Source organism: Oncorhynchus keta, chromosome 2 (assembly GCF_023373465.1).
Source record: "Oncorhynchus keta strain PuntledgeMale-10-30-2019 chromosome 2, Oket_V2, whole genome shotgun sequence".
Taxonomy (NCBI): Eukaryota; Metazoa; Chordata; class Actinopteri; order Salmoniformes; family Salmonidae; genus Oncorhynchus; species Oncorhynchus keta.
Window position 1 is genome coordinate 73613163 of NC_068422.1, and position 14006 is coordinate 73627168.

At 40.8% G+C, this 14006-nt stretch overlaps 1 protein-coding gene across 2 annotated transcripts in view; it reads right to left on the reverse strand.

The window, feature by feature from the left end:
* LOC118360013 (transcription factor Maf-like) overlaps positions 1–14006 on the reverse strand; it is a 157549-nt gene that overhangs the window by 11240 nt on the left and 132303 nt on the right. The gene's annotated exons all lie outside the window — the stretch shown is intronic.

The window sequence follows — 14006 nt, forward strand, 5'->3', positions numbered from 1 at the left end:
CTGCTCTTTCAGCTCTTGGTCCAGTTGAGGCTCAATTAAACCAGCAACCTTGATCTGAGGAACAAACCATGCAAACCTTGCACAGCGCATAGATTATTCCCAAATACATACATATTCTCACACACGCATACTCACATATAAGTAATACAAAACAATATACTATATTCTATACTATTTTATGCCCATTTTGTTCAGTTCAAATGAAACACTGAGGAGATGAATAGTAAGTTGTTTACCCATAATCAGGATTTCCCCCTTTGAAAAAGACAAGCTTTCCCCTGAATATCTCAGCTTTCTAATCACCTTAATGCAGTCTCAGTTTCAATATATCTCACTGATGGAAGTATTAGGAAAGGAGGGAGAAAATGAGAAAGGCAGAGAGAGAAAAAGGAGAGAGAGAGAGGAGAGAAAAAATTGCTAACAAATGAATTTGTTTCCCTGCTTTCAAATTTATTTCATACTTCAAATTTGTTATTTGTATTTTAGTAATTGTTTTCTTATTCAATGTAGCATTTTATTGGAATTAGACTGAGACAAAAACTATTTTACACAGCTGAACTGACAGTACATCATTTTAAATCATATTTCTAATGTAATGTCTTCAACCTACCTATGCAGCATATTCACTATTAATCATCATAACTATTTCATAGTAACAACTTTGGAGCAGTTTTATCTCCTTACTTGATTTACATAGCTCTTAAAGGGGCAGCACAATTATATTACAATTGATTGGTTGGCCTGTCCACTGGCGTGGCTGATATTGACACTTGTAGACAGTTACTGTCTGTTTAATGATCACTATTCACTTTTATAGTCCTCTCTGGACCACGTCACTAATAAATATTTGCAAAGAGGAAATTTGCCCTATGTCTTGAGAGAGCCATAAAGCTGGCACCTATGTGTTTTGAGATTAGCATGTAATTAAAATAGTAAATCAATATTTATTAAGCTCTATTGCAAAACAAATGAGAATTGTTGCAGGGTCGCCAATGCATGCCGGGGCCAAGAGAGCAACGATTCCTTTTACTGTTTCTCTCTCTCTCTCTCTCTCTCTCTCTCTCTCTCTCTCTCTCTCTCTCTCTCTCTCTCTCTCTCTCTCTCTCTCTCTCTCTCTCGCTCTCTCTCTCTCTCTCTCTTCTCTCTCTCTCTCCCTCCCTCTCTCTCTCTCTCTCTCTCTCTCTCTCTCTCTCTCTCTCTCTCTCTCTCCTCTCTCTCTCTCTCTCTCTCTCTCTCGCTCTCTCTCTCTCTCTCTCTCTCTCTCTCTCTCTCTCTCTCTCTCTCTCTCTCTCTCTCTCGCTCTCGCTCTCTCTCTCTCTCTCTCTCTCTCTCTCTCTCTCTCTCTCTCTCTCTCTCTCTCTCTCTCTCTCGCTCTCTCGCTCTCTCGCTCTCTCTTATGCTAGCAGCTTAATATAAAACATTGCATCATTAAATGCCACCACCTTGACCTCATTTAATTTATAATGTGAATATAAAATGCATATATCACCTTTCTCTCAATCAATTGTTGAAACAAATGTAATAATAACTTTGTGTGTGTGTGTGTGCGCGTGCAATCATATGTGCAGGTGTGTGCATTGCTTTACTGTATTTGTGTGTATGCTTTAGTCTGTGTGTTTGTGCTTGCATCTGGACGAGGGATGGGAGAACTTGAAGATGCTCTCTCTTAGATGCTCTCTCTTTCTCTCTCTCTCTCGCTCTCTTGCTCTCTCTCTCGTCCTTCAGCTCTTGTTGTTCTTGTGTAAAGGAGCTGAGAATAACTCTGCTCACGTTACGCTCACGTTACACTTCACTGTGCATAAAACCATCTCAGCAGCGCTGGCTGCTCACTGTCACACACTGTCTGGAGCACAGCAGGGCAAAGGCAGAGAGCGAGAGAGCGAGAGAGAGCGAGCAAGAGAGGGCGAGAGACAAGAGAGTGAGCGAGAGAGAGCTAGAGCTAGAGCGAGAGCGCGAGAGCAAGAGAGAGCATCTTCAAGTTCTCCCATTCCTCATCCAGATGCAAGCACAAACACACAGACTAAAGCATACACACAAATACACTAAAGCAATGCACACACCTGCACACACTCAGCACACACCCAGGGTGAGGTCAGACAATCCTCCCCTACTGTACCCAAAACCTTGTTTCAGCTAAGTCAGCCCTCCACAGCCCCACTTCCAGCCCTAGTCACGCAAACCCAGGACTAATGGGCCTAAAATAACATGGTGACACGTCCACTTCCTATTTCAGACACACACACAGGAACACACAAGAGGCGCTCTCACACATACTGGTGTGCACACACGTACAAACACCTACCCAGACACGCACACACACGCACGGCGCGCACACCTCACCTCAATGAGACCCTCTTCCCCTTTTCAGCCACAGCTATAAAAAGGTGAGAGCAGACTCTCTATCTCACCACACCTTCTACATCTATAGCAAGTTAAGGGACTGGAGAAAGCAAACAGTTGTAAATTAATACAACCCCTTTCACCTCTGTAGGCTAAGATGCACAGATTATAGTAGGAATGGCTGCTACAGTGTCTAGAGCCATATATCTACTGTACATATGCTATGTAAACGAGAAAGAGTAGCCAATAAAAACTCAATGGAGCACTCCTTTTATTGTTTAAAAACGGCTCTACATTTTAACGGCTGAAGAAAACATTGGTCAGATTCAATTATGCATTAAAAAAAATAAGTTATGAGCTGGCGGCTAAAGTATTGATGCTGGCATGGATAGTGGCTCAGCGTTGCCAATGTTTCAACGCATTTCTGCTGACGTTTCTTCCTGTATTGATAATTTTTCATCTAAAAAGGTCCATAAAGTCTTGATCTGTGAAAGATGGCAAGTGGCCGGGATATCCTGTAATAAGCAGATTGGAGAAATGATACATAATTATTGGAGGGAGTGAAAATGGGTTTGATATCATATCTAACATAAAACACTGGATGTATGAACTGGATTTTTTTGTCACAGTCTGAGGATTTAAACTAAATCAATTGAAACCACTTAAATGTTTCTTCGACCGGATGTGTTATTAATTTCTAAGCATCAGGTCCAGTGTGCCATATTTACCAGAAATATTGAGGCACAGTTAGGGCTGTGGCGGCCATGAAATTTCATCAGCCGGTGATTGTCAAGCAAATAACTGTCGGTTTCACGGTAATTGACCGTTAATAAACATAAACACATTTAGCATCTCCTGGCTTCCACACATAGCCTACAAGCCATTTTAAAAAGTCTAATAAATCCATGTAATATAGCCAACACCTTCACAATCCATTATTTATTTTAGACAGATCTAAAGAAGCAAGATATGAAGAAAATGTAGTCTATTTCAGAAGAACATAATAGCATACCCTGAGATGTCATTACGCTAGGTCCTGATGTGGCTATGTCAAATGGCTGTGGGCTACACTAGTTCATTTAGCAGACAATATTTGCTTATAATTCCGTAGCATTATTTTATAGTATGAAGAATATAATTGAACAAAGCTGAATAAAATATAAATATTTTCTCCAAACGATTTGAGGGAGTGCACACATGCCTCTATTCTGTGTTGGTCAGTTAACAAAGAAATAGTTATTACTATAGTCTTAATTTAGAGTTATTAATTTAACTTTAGATGTTCTACAAACGTTGGGCAACATGTTTTGATGTTTAATACATTGTAAGGCTTCATGATGCAATTCTAATGATGATTTGAAAAAAGTTGCTTGAAAAAGGCATGAGCTCTGCTTTGTTTTCTTGCGCAGGCTATACACAGGCTATACACACTCTAATAGTTTCTCATTCACAATTTGAAAAGCACTTGATAATGCCTCGAATTTCACTGCGGCACCGGAGTGCTGCCTTGTACCCTTCTGCCTGAGTGTGCTGTGCAATCTGAAGCATGGCTCTCCGTCACGTGATCGGGTTTTTTTCACGGGCTACAAGTGAAGACAGACACATCGGGAACGCAACTGTGCGCGTCCTTATCCAATTCCGAGGTGCATATTGAAGACATTGGAAGAACGGTCCACATTTACTTTCATCAGCCAACAAGATGAGTAGGCCTAACGAACAGCAAAAGCACTAGCCAATGTCAAACTACGATCCTCCATAGTACAAAAGTCGACCTATTCTATTCTGTGCGAGAAATAAATATTCCAAACACATTCTGGGACAGTTGTGGGATGCAATAGATTAATTAATACAAACACTAGCATAATTGTAAAAAAAAATGTATTGCAATGTGGCTGAAGCAACAGATCAGAACGTTAAGCTTAAAATGTTAATAAACTACTAGGCTATTTCTTCACATTATAAGTGCAGCGGAAAACACCATTATCAAAAGTGACCGCAAATGCAATTATGCATGTTACGCTTTTATTATGAAGGTGCATTTTTATGGTGAAAATGATCTTCCCCAAACTTGAAACTCACACGCTGCATATGTATGCCAGTTAGGCTCTACACCCCTTGTAAAGCGGATTAATATGCTTCATTTTAAGAAGTTATTTGGCCACTTTAGTTGTGATACAAACCTTATTAAAACATATAGGCCTACGGGCTAGGCTGCATGAGGTGTGCCACTACGATAAGAAAAATTCCCCCCAAAAAGGCATTGTTTCTTATGCTCGGCACCATTCACAAGTGATAATATATAATTCACAACTCATAGGTTAATATTGTCACCCATCAGACTATTCTTTATTTAATCGTGTCTTTACATATACTAAATAATATATGTGTGACATTTGTTTTGATTTAGAATGGACCATTATCTTGCACCTGTATCATGGGCAGTGGAAACAAATGCATGTCATCTATGCACTTAAATAGCGAATGAAGGACGCTTTTCCCTGTGGTTTATTTTCATGCGAGCCAGGTTGTAAATACAATATTCCTGTTGTATATATAAGCAATTGTCACGCCCTGACCTTAGAGATCCATTTTATGTCTCTATTTTGGTTTGGTCAGGGCGGAGTTGGGGTGGGTATTCTATGTTCTATAGTGTGTAGTTCTATGTTTTGGCCGGGTAGGGTTCAATCAGGGACAGCTGTCTATCGTTGTCTCTGATTGAGAACCATACTTAGGTTGCCCTTTTTCCCACCTGTGTTTGTGGGAAGTTGACTTTGTTTATGGCACATAGCCTTAAGCTTCACGGTTTGTTTTGTAGTGTTTATTGCTTTGTTCGGCGTCTTTTTCTAATAAAGAGAGCATGTACGCTCACCACGCTGCACCTTGGTCCACTTCATTCAATGGCCGTGGCAGCAATGTGCTTAATATTAGGAAAGTTGATAAATAAAGATAGTAGGCTTAGCCTATAGAAAGCTGATGGGATCCTCGTCTTTTTATTAGCGGCCATCACTCTGTTTTCTCCCGCAATTACATAGCCTATAGAAATGTTGCACAACATGAGCTCATGGACTCTCATGAAGTGTTTGATTAGATTTTCAAAAACATTTGCATTGATGTCAGAGTGATTAGAGGGACAATAGAGTGCTGAGTACCAGGCAGTTAGCGCGTTTGGTAGGCTACTAATGACCATCAGCTGCATCAAAGTTTGGAGAAGCCTAATTACCGTGACTAATCGGTCACGTGAAATTTGACTGCCTTCATGACTTGTGACCGCCGGTGTGGCGGTACTACGGTCACTGTAACAGCCCTAGGCACTGTAATGTAAGCCATTTCTACTTCTCAACACCTTGTATCACTATAAACTCACCAGATACCACATGGAGGTGGTGTTATATCATGTCCACACCATCGTTATGTACGTTTGTATGCGTTTGTGTATTTAAAATAGGTGTATCTAAGTGGGTTGTTGACTGTCTTTGTCTTGGGACTGTCCCTCTCATATGCACACGGATGTCACACTTCCTGTGATGCAAATGCCTGTGATTTAACTGCAGATAGCCACCAAGTACAGAGCATCTGTTTCTCTGTCTACTTTCTCTTTCTTTCTGATATGATTTACCTGCACTCCTTTTTTGGTCATTCCTCATTTAGTCTCTTCCTTTAACCATTACTTGTATTCACGCACACACACACACACACACACACACACACACACACACACACACACACACACACACACACACACACACACACACACACACACACACACACACACACACACACACACACACACACACACACACACACACACTGGAACTAATACAGTGAGGAAGCAAGAGAAAACCACACCATTGACGTGCAGGAACGTTTCTGCACAAAGATAAATAAAAAGTAAAAGTAATGATGCTGTTATAGCAGCCAGCCAATTCTGGTGTTTTAGCACAACTCCCGTCATCTGTTATTTGAAATGCCTTTTTTCTTCATATTTGTTTTTACTTGAATACAGAAACATAATGTATTCTACACAAAAACTGTTAATGAATTAAATCGCAAAAGTGTACAATAAAATGATTTCTCCTGTTTTGACATTGTTCCTGTCCCTGATCCAAAGATTAATGAAACGGGCTGGTGGGATGTTGTCCGGAGGCAGAAAAACACAATTGAAAGATGAGAAATCGACGAGTGCGGGCCGGCGTACGGCTGCGATGAGAACACTGTGCTCTTTTCCAACCTACAAGGTTAACGGAGCATTCGACTTGTGGAAAATTCCAGATGACCTTCTGCTTATCTGAGTCTTGTTTTGCCGTAACGCTCCCTTGCCTCTGTTCAGTGGCTGTGTTCACAGTGCTGGGTGTAGGTGTTGGGGAGTGAGTGACCCAGAGGCCTATGCAGGAACACCTACAGTACATCCCGCCAGAGATAAGAGTTGCCTCAGCTGAATATCACAGCTCATTACAACCAAGGAAACTGCACACAGCCAAAGCCAAAATGGCAGGGGTTTGACACACAGCTCTGTTCATCTGAAAGGTTATGATACTTCTCAACTTTCCATTTTTAAATATCAAGCTCAGAAGGGAAAGGGAAAATTAAGTCAAATTGAGATTATTATTTACAGATTTCTCTTAAATTAATTTAGACTATTTTGAGGAAGTGTACTGACTATGGTGTCTCAAGATGTACAAACAGTAATATTTCCACAAAAGCTAGTGCTGAAACACTTTCTGGAGACATAGAAAAACCCAGATACCTGTCCCAATCAGGTTTCCCTCTGCCCCTGCTATGGTAGACTGTAGAGGACTGTCCCTCCACTGATCTGGGGTCAGCGAGCAGTGAACCAGGCCCTGAATGGCTGTCCTGTGTGACTCATGTGTTTGTACAATGTGAGGTAGAGGAGAGCGAGGTGGGCCTGTGTGTGGATGTTAGTCATCTATCTCATCGCCAGTCCGCTCATCTCTCAACACATTACCCACACACTGTGTGTAAGAGACTCAGACCTAATCAAACACACATGGAGAAGAAAGCACAACCACACACACATGCATTTACATCTACATACAATTTGCTCCTGTATCACATTATGCAGCCGGTATTTGGTGTGTGGAAATTTCCAGCTAATATGTTTGGTGAGGGAGGGGGAACTACACGGGACTTATCTCCCCTAATTCAGGGATATTTTGAAAGTAGAACACTCTGGAGAAGTGTTCAGTCTACTACTGTTAGTGAGACCACAGAGAGCAGAGACACACATCACCCAATCAGATCCAGTATTTTTAGAACACAGTAACAATGAGCTCCGTACCATAGATCATACAGTGTAGCACGCCCACTTGGTGTTTCACAATCTGCAGTTGTTCACCAGTGTCTGTTCGGAAACATACACACCGATGTAGACACACACATGCATAAACACACAGATTCACAAGAACGCACGCACACGCACGCACACGCACACAGGCACACGCATGCATGCACACACACTCACAGAAACACGCTCAAATCAACAACTGGATATGTGCTCACATTGATGTGTACACGTCTAGTATAGATTACTTCTCCAACCATGATAATATTTTACTGTCCAGTGAGTCTAAAAGAAGTTCAATTTTGAACATTTTAATTGCAGGAATTCTGTTTAATTCGGAAAAGATTACTATCAGAATGAATGCAAGGAATGCTACCTTATGTGCATATTTCAGGCATTTTGTTTCAACTGCTGTGGTTCCTACATCAGATGAACAATATGAGTTGCAAAAGCTCATAAAATGAACTAATGGCTAAATCATGTTTTCTTATTCAAAGGTTTAAAGCCAGGCACCACACCCGAATAGGGTCAACTTTAACCAGACACAAATATACGTTTTTGTATATAAAAAAATGAAATGTATTATTAAAATATGTCAATTATGCAACATCTAATTAAATATGCACATATTTTCACCTCACACAAATACCTTTTTTTTGGTTTCATTTTGTTAAGACACTCCAGGACCGGACTGTTTGTGGATAAATATTTTTAAGAAGAAAATGTATATATAGAATAAAACATTTACAACATATCAACAATTACCCATGTTACAGTATACGTCTAGGGAATACGCCTAAGTATGATCACAACATATGGTGAATGCAGATGCTTCTGAGGCTGAGAAAAAAACTGTTGGCATTTTGGGAAGAGTCTGACTTTTGGGAAATGGCAGTTAAAGACGAGGACACTGAATTTAGACACTGAACGCAAAAGACTCTGTATTTAGACCCAATCATCCATCTCTTTAAAGTCATTTCCATACAGTCCAGTTTGTAACATTCTCTATGAAATGGGCTTTTAAATGATGTGTGATTCAATGTAGTGAGCTTTGAGATTATGGATGTCCATTTAAATGTGGTTACAATTTTGATGATGGTAGTATAATAAACTAATCATACTACCTTTTGAAAATAAACTATCCAAAACACCAAAACATCTCAAAATAGATGGCCTTATAAGAATAATTCATATCTAAAAGATTTCACCTAGTGAAAGATCTAACAAAAAGAAAACATTCAATTCAATCAAACATCATGACCATCATCAGGCTGTAGACTAGAGGATGAGGAGTTTACGGGACAAGATATCTGTGAAATGACATCTTCATTTCCATCCTTACAATACCATCGTTAAAGTCCTGATACTGCAGTATGGTTGTGACCCAGCACCTGAATTGAACCGGGAGGAAATATTTATCATTTCAATTTGGGAACTAAAATATGTCAAGAAGCCGTCCTACTCCACAACACATGAACCGTGGAACCTTCTCAAAAGGCACTTTGTTCAAATGAAATTGGGCGTGACTTAATAAAGCTGTTGAAATGTGGAATTTGGAGATTGGAGATTGGAGATTGCTCATTGGTTGTTAGCATGGCCAGTACACAGAATGTGTATCATTGTGAAATAAGTCAATTATATTGGTTTATTGCTCATTGGCCCTCTTGAAAATCTAAACCAGTCTCACAGTCAATGACCCATATGCAAACAATTACCCCATTCCACACAGCGCCTCATTTCCCCATACAGGCTAGTCAAATCTGGGCCAGTGATTTCTCTTTTACTGAGGATTCTCCAAGCATGTTGTGGTCAGAGTGGGAAAAGAAACCTTGCTCTTAAAAAGTAGCACATGTATTCTGAGTGATTGTTATGCAAACGGATAACAATACCATTTCTGATATTTTTTAAATTTTTTAGTCATTTCATTTGTGAAAAAACAATGTATATTTTTTAGGCAACAATTTACCATTTAACGTCCCTAAATTATTATACTATTCCCTTGCCTCTCCTCTGAGAATTAAGCAAAAGTCAAATATTACATGAAAGGAGAGAGAGAAAGAGTAAATAGAAAAGCTCAGAAAAGAGAGAGGTGGAGAGAGGAGGAAAAGAGAGAAAGATTGAGAGCTCACATAGAAACGTTATCATTCGTTTTGGATGAGTGATCCATCACTGCTTCTCTATGAGAGAGAGAAAAAGAGAACAGTTGAACGAGAGCGGGAGCACGAGAGAGAGAGAGAGAGAGAGAGAGAGAGAGAGAGAGAGAGAGAGAGAGAGAGAGAGAGAGAGAGAGAGAGAGAGAGAGAGAGAGAGAGAGAGAGAGAGAGAGAGAGAGAGAGAGAGAGAGAGAGAGAGAGAGAGAGAGAGAGAGAGAGAGAGAGAGGATCTGTGTAACTCCTTGGGAGCAGAGTGGATGCCTGGGTTAGGGCAGTTGTAATGAAACATTCATAATATGTCTTAACACACTCGGCTGAATAGCGCTATGCTCACCGATGCCACGGTCGTCAAGGTCACGGTTACCGTGGCGCTACTAGGAGCTGGAGGTTGCCGTGGTATCTCCGAGGTACCACCGAGTGAAACAAGCACAGGTCACAGACACGTCTATTTTTAACATGCCCTCCGTGTGAGTGAGTGGGTGTGTGTGTGTGTGTGTCCATGTGTGTGTATTTGACTGTGATCATGGCCATCTCTTTGTCACCATGAGTCAAGTTCTTATTCCTTTGATAATTTTAATGGGGATCCTCAACCCTCCAGTGTGATCTTTCATTTTCCGTAAGATACTCCCTTTCTAATTGATATGTGTGTGTGTGTGTGTGTGTGTGTGTGTGTGTGTGTGTGTGTGTGTGTGTGTGTGTGTGTGTGTGTGTGTGTGTGTGTGTGTGTGTGTGTGTGTGTGTTGTGTGGGGTGTATGTGTGTGTGTGTGTGTGTGTGTGTGTGTGTGTGTGTGTGTGTGTGCGCATTTTTTGGGGCGTATGTGTGTGTGTCGTCTCTGACTTGTAACAGTTAACCTTTCCACGCCTCAACTGATGAGTGAGTGTGTTCATCACCTAGTTTGCGGTATGTGTGTGTGCCTCTGTCTGTGTGTGTGTGATGTGGTAGCAGAGCCTTAGTTAGCGCACACTGCTTCAGTCCTGAACTGATCTCTGACTATGTCTTTAAGAAGAGGGGCTGTGAGGATCAATAGGCATCAGAAGCCTTCAATAATTATATTCATCACACCTTGATACAGGCTGACTCAACAGTCTACACTACTCCTGCATGTTACTGCTGATTGGGAGCATAGACAGACCTACTCACTGACTCAATGACTACAGAGATATCATTACCATTGAAAAGGTCAAGGTGCCATGTTTTTTGGTTTTGAAGGGATAATGATGGTTAACAATACTTATATTACCTCAGAAACTAGAATAATAGTGTTGCTTCAAGTTGGGAAAACTCTGCAGGTCTTAAATCTCATCTAAAAGGAAATACTCCTCTGTCTTCCAACTGTAAAAGTTCAAAAACAGGCTTTTGAGTAAGAATGGTGCATTATCGCTAAGTAACGTTTCAGGGCTACATTTTAAGCTGTGTAGTGAGCGGTGACAAATGAACTACCATTTTAATTTCGATCAGGAGGAGAAACACATGGCTGGAGCCAACGGAGTCAGCTCTCTCATTCTGCCACTGACTGGGACCATCTGGACCCAATAAAGTGTTTCTCTTTGAATCAACAGCTGTCGAAATGACACAGAACCACTCTTTTTTCCTTATCAATCTTTCTTTAGTTTTTCCATTCTTTCTTTTTTATGTACTCATTTTATTGTGGTTGGAGCTTCGAGGTCTGTTTTATTTGGGCAATTAAATTAATTAAAATGTTGACCATGTTCACCTGTTTTTCTCCATCACTTTCTCTCCCCCTTCCTCTCTCCCTATCTCTCATTCTCTCATTCTCTCCCCCTTCCTCTCTGCCTATCTCTCATTCTCTCATTCTCTCTCCCTTCCTAACTGCCTATCTCTCATTCTCTCTTTCTCTCTGCCTCTCTCATTCTCTCTTTCTCTCTCTCTCTCCCTATCTATAATTATCTCTCATTCTCTCTCCCTTCCTCTCTGCCTATCTCTCATTCTCTCTCCCTTCCTCTCTGCCTATCTCTCATTCTCTCTCCCTTCCTCTCTGCCTATCTCTCATTCTCTCTCCCTTCCTCTCTGCCTATCTCTCATTCTCTCTCCCTTCCTCTATATCTCTCTCTCTCTCTCTCTCTCTCTCTCTCTCTCCCTCTCTGTGAGCCTGGTGATTGAGGGGCTGGACGTCTCAGTCAATCTGTCAGCGGCTGACTGTTTTACAACACACACACTACACTGATGGACACCATCACTCACCCTGCAACAGCCACACAGACATAGAATAAACTGAGAGGGAGAGAGAGAAAGAGAGAGGGTAAGATACATTACATGAAAGAGAGAGATAGAAAGAGATTACATGAAAAGAGGAGAGATGATGTGAACAAGAGAGCAAGCGAACTGAATAGACATTTGAACAGAGTGACAGAGGGATAGAAAACAGAGAGTGTTATAGTAGGTGCTAGTGTTAGTCGGGTCATGATAAGGTTCTGAACTGATTAAACCCCAATGGTGGGTTTTTTCCTCTCCTTAGTGGAGACAGAATCACTATGTATGCGTCCAAAATGGCACCCTATTTCCTATATAGTGCACTACCTTTGTAATGCACTATATAGGGACTAGGGTGCCTTGTAGGACACAGACTTTGGTTCTCTCCTTTCTGGAGAACAGAGGAAAATGTGTTCCACCCAACTGGCAGATTTGCCTCTTAGCACTTCCTCCATCATTATTTCATCCCTAAATAGCTCTCAAATGTGTCAAGGCCCAGCGATAATAATATTTTCAAGAACTGTACTTCTAGATGGTGCTCAAAATTAGACTAAAAACAACTTCATCTAGACGTTATCTGGAAGTGTGTAACACCCCCTAGAGTTTATTGACGCACCGGTGTGCTAATTAACATAATAAAAAGTCCCCATCGGAATCTGTCAGGTTAAGCTAAAGATATATCAAACCACCACCTATTCTATTTGTAGCGTCCGAACAGTTTGGGCTACAAACTAATGTGACCCCACTGTGGAAAGGGACTTGTCTGGAGGTTACCGGTTTAAAGTATGGAGGTAGTTTTGCGCCTACCCAAAAAAAGAGGTTAAATATGTGTAACTTCTATATATATATATATATATATGCACACTGAACCAAAGAATAAATGCAACATGTAAAGTGTTGGTCCCATGTGTCATGAGCAGATATAAAAGATCCCTGAAATTTTCCATACAGACAAAAAGCTCATTTCTCTTATTGGTCCACAAAATCCCTAATCCATCTACCTGACAGGTGTGGCATATCAAGAAGCTGATTAAACAGCATGATCATTACAAAGGAGCACCTTGGGCTGGGGACAATAAAAGGCCACTCTAAAATGTGCAGTTTTGTCACACAACACCATGCCACAGATGTCTCAAGTTTTGAAGGGGCGTGCAATTGTCATGCTGACTGCAGGAATGTCTACCTGAGCTGTTGCCAAAGAATTGAATGTCCATTTCTCCGCCATAAATTGCCTCCAACGTCATTTTAGAGAATTTGGTAGTACGTCCAACCAGCCTCACAACCACAGACAACGTGTAAACACGCTAGCCCAGGACCTCCACATCCTATTTCTTCACCTGTGGGATCATCAGACCAGCCACCCAGACCAGACTGCTGATGAAACTGAGGAGGGTCTGTAATAAAGCCCTTTTGTGGGGGAAAACATTTTGATTGGCTGGGCCACCCATGGCTGTGCCCCTGCCCAGTCATGTGAAATCCATAGATTACGACCTAATGAATTGATTTCAATTGACTGATTTCCTTATGTAAAATTGTGAAAATTGTTGCATTTATACTTTTGTTCAGTACAGTGCATTCAGAAAGTATACAGACCTCTTGACTTTTTCAACTTTTGATATGTTACAGTCTTATTCCCAAATGGATTAAATATTTGTTTTGTCTTAATCTACACACAATACCCCATAATGATAAAGTGAAAACAGGTTTTTAGAAATGTTTGCAAGGCAATGTCGAGGCACAGATCTGGGGAAGGGTACCAAAACATTTCTGCAGCATTGAAGGTCCCCAAGTCATGAGCTTTCGATTATCTCTTGTCTTTTTTGTTATTCACAAATGTGTTATTCAATGAGTTTCTATGGGATTTGGTAGTAAAGGCCAAATTCAATATCATATCAAATAATTAATTAATTTTTTTGATACCTAAAGGGGTCCTAAAATTCAAAATCAAATAACTAAGTGATCCATGGTATGGCCATCTTAAAACAATTCCATATGTCAGCT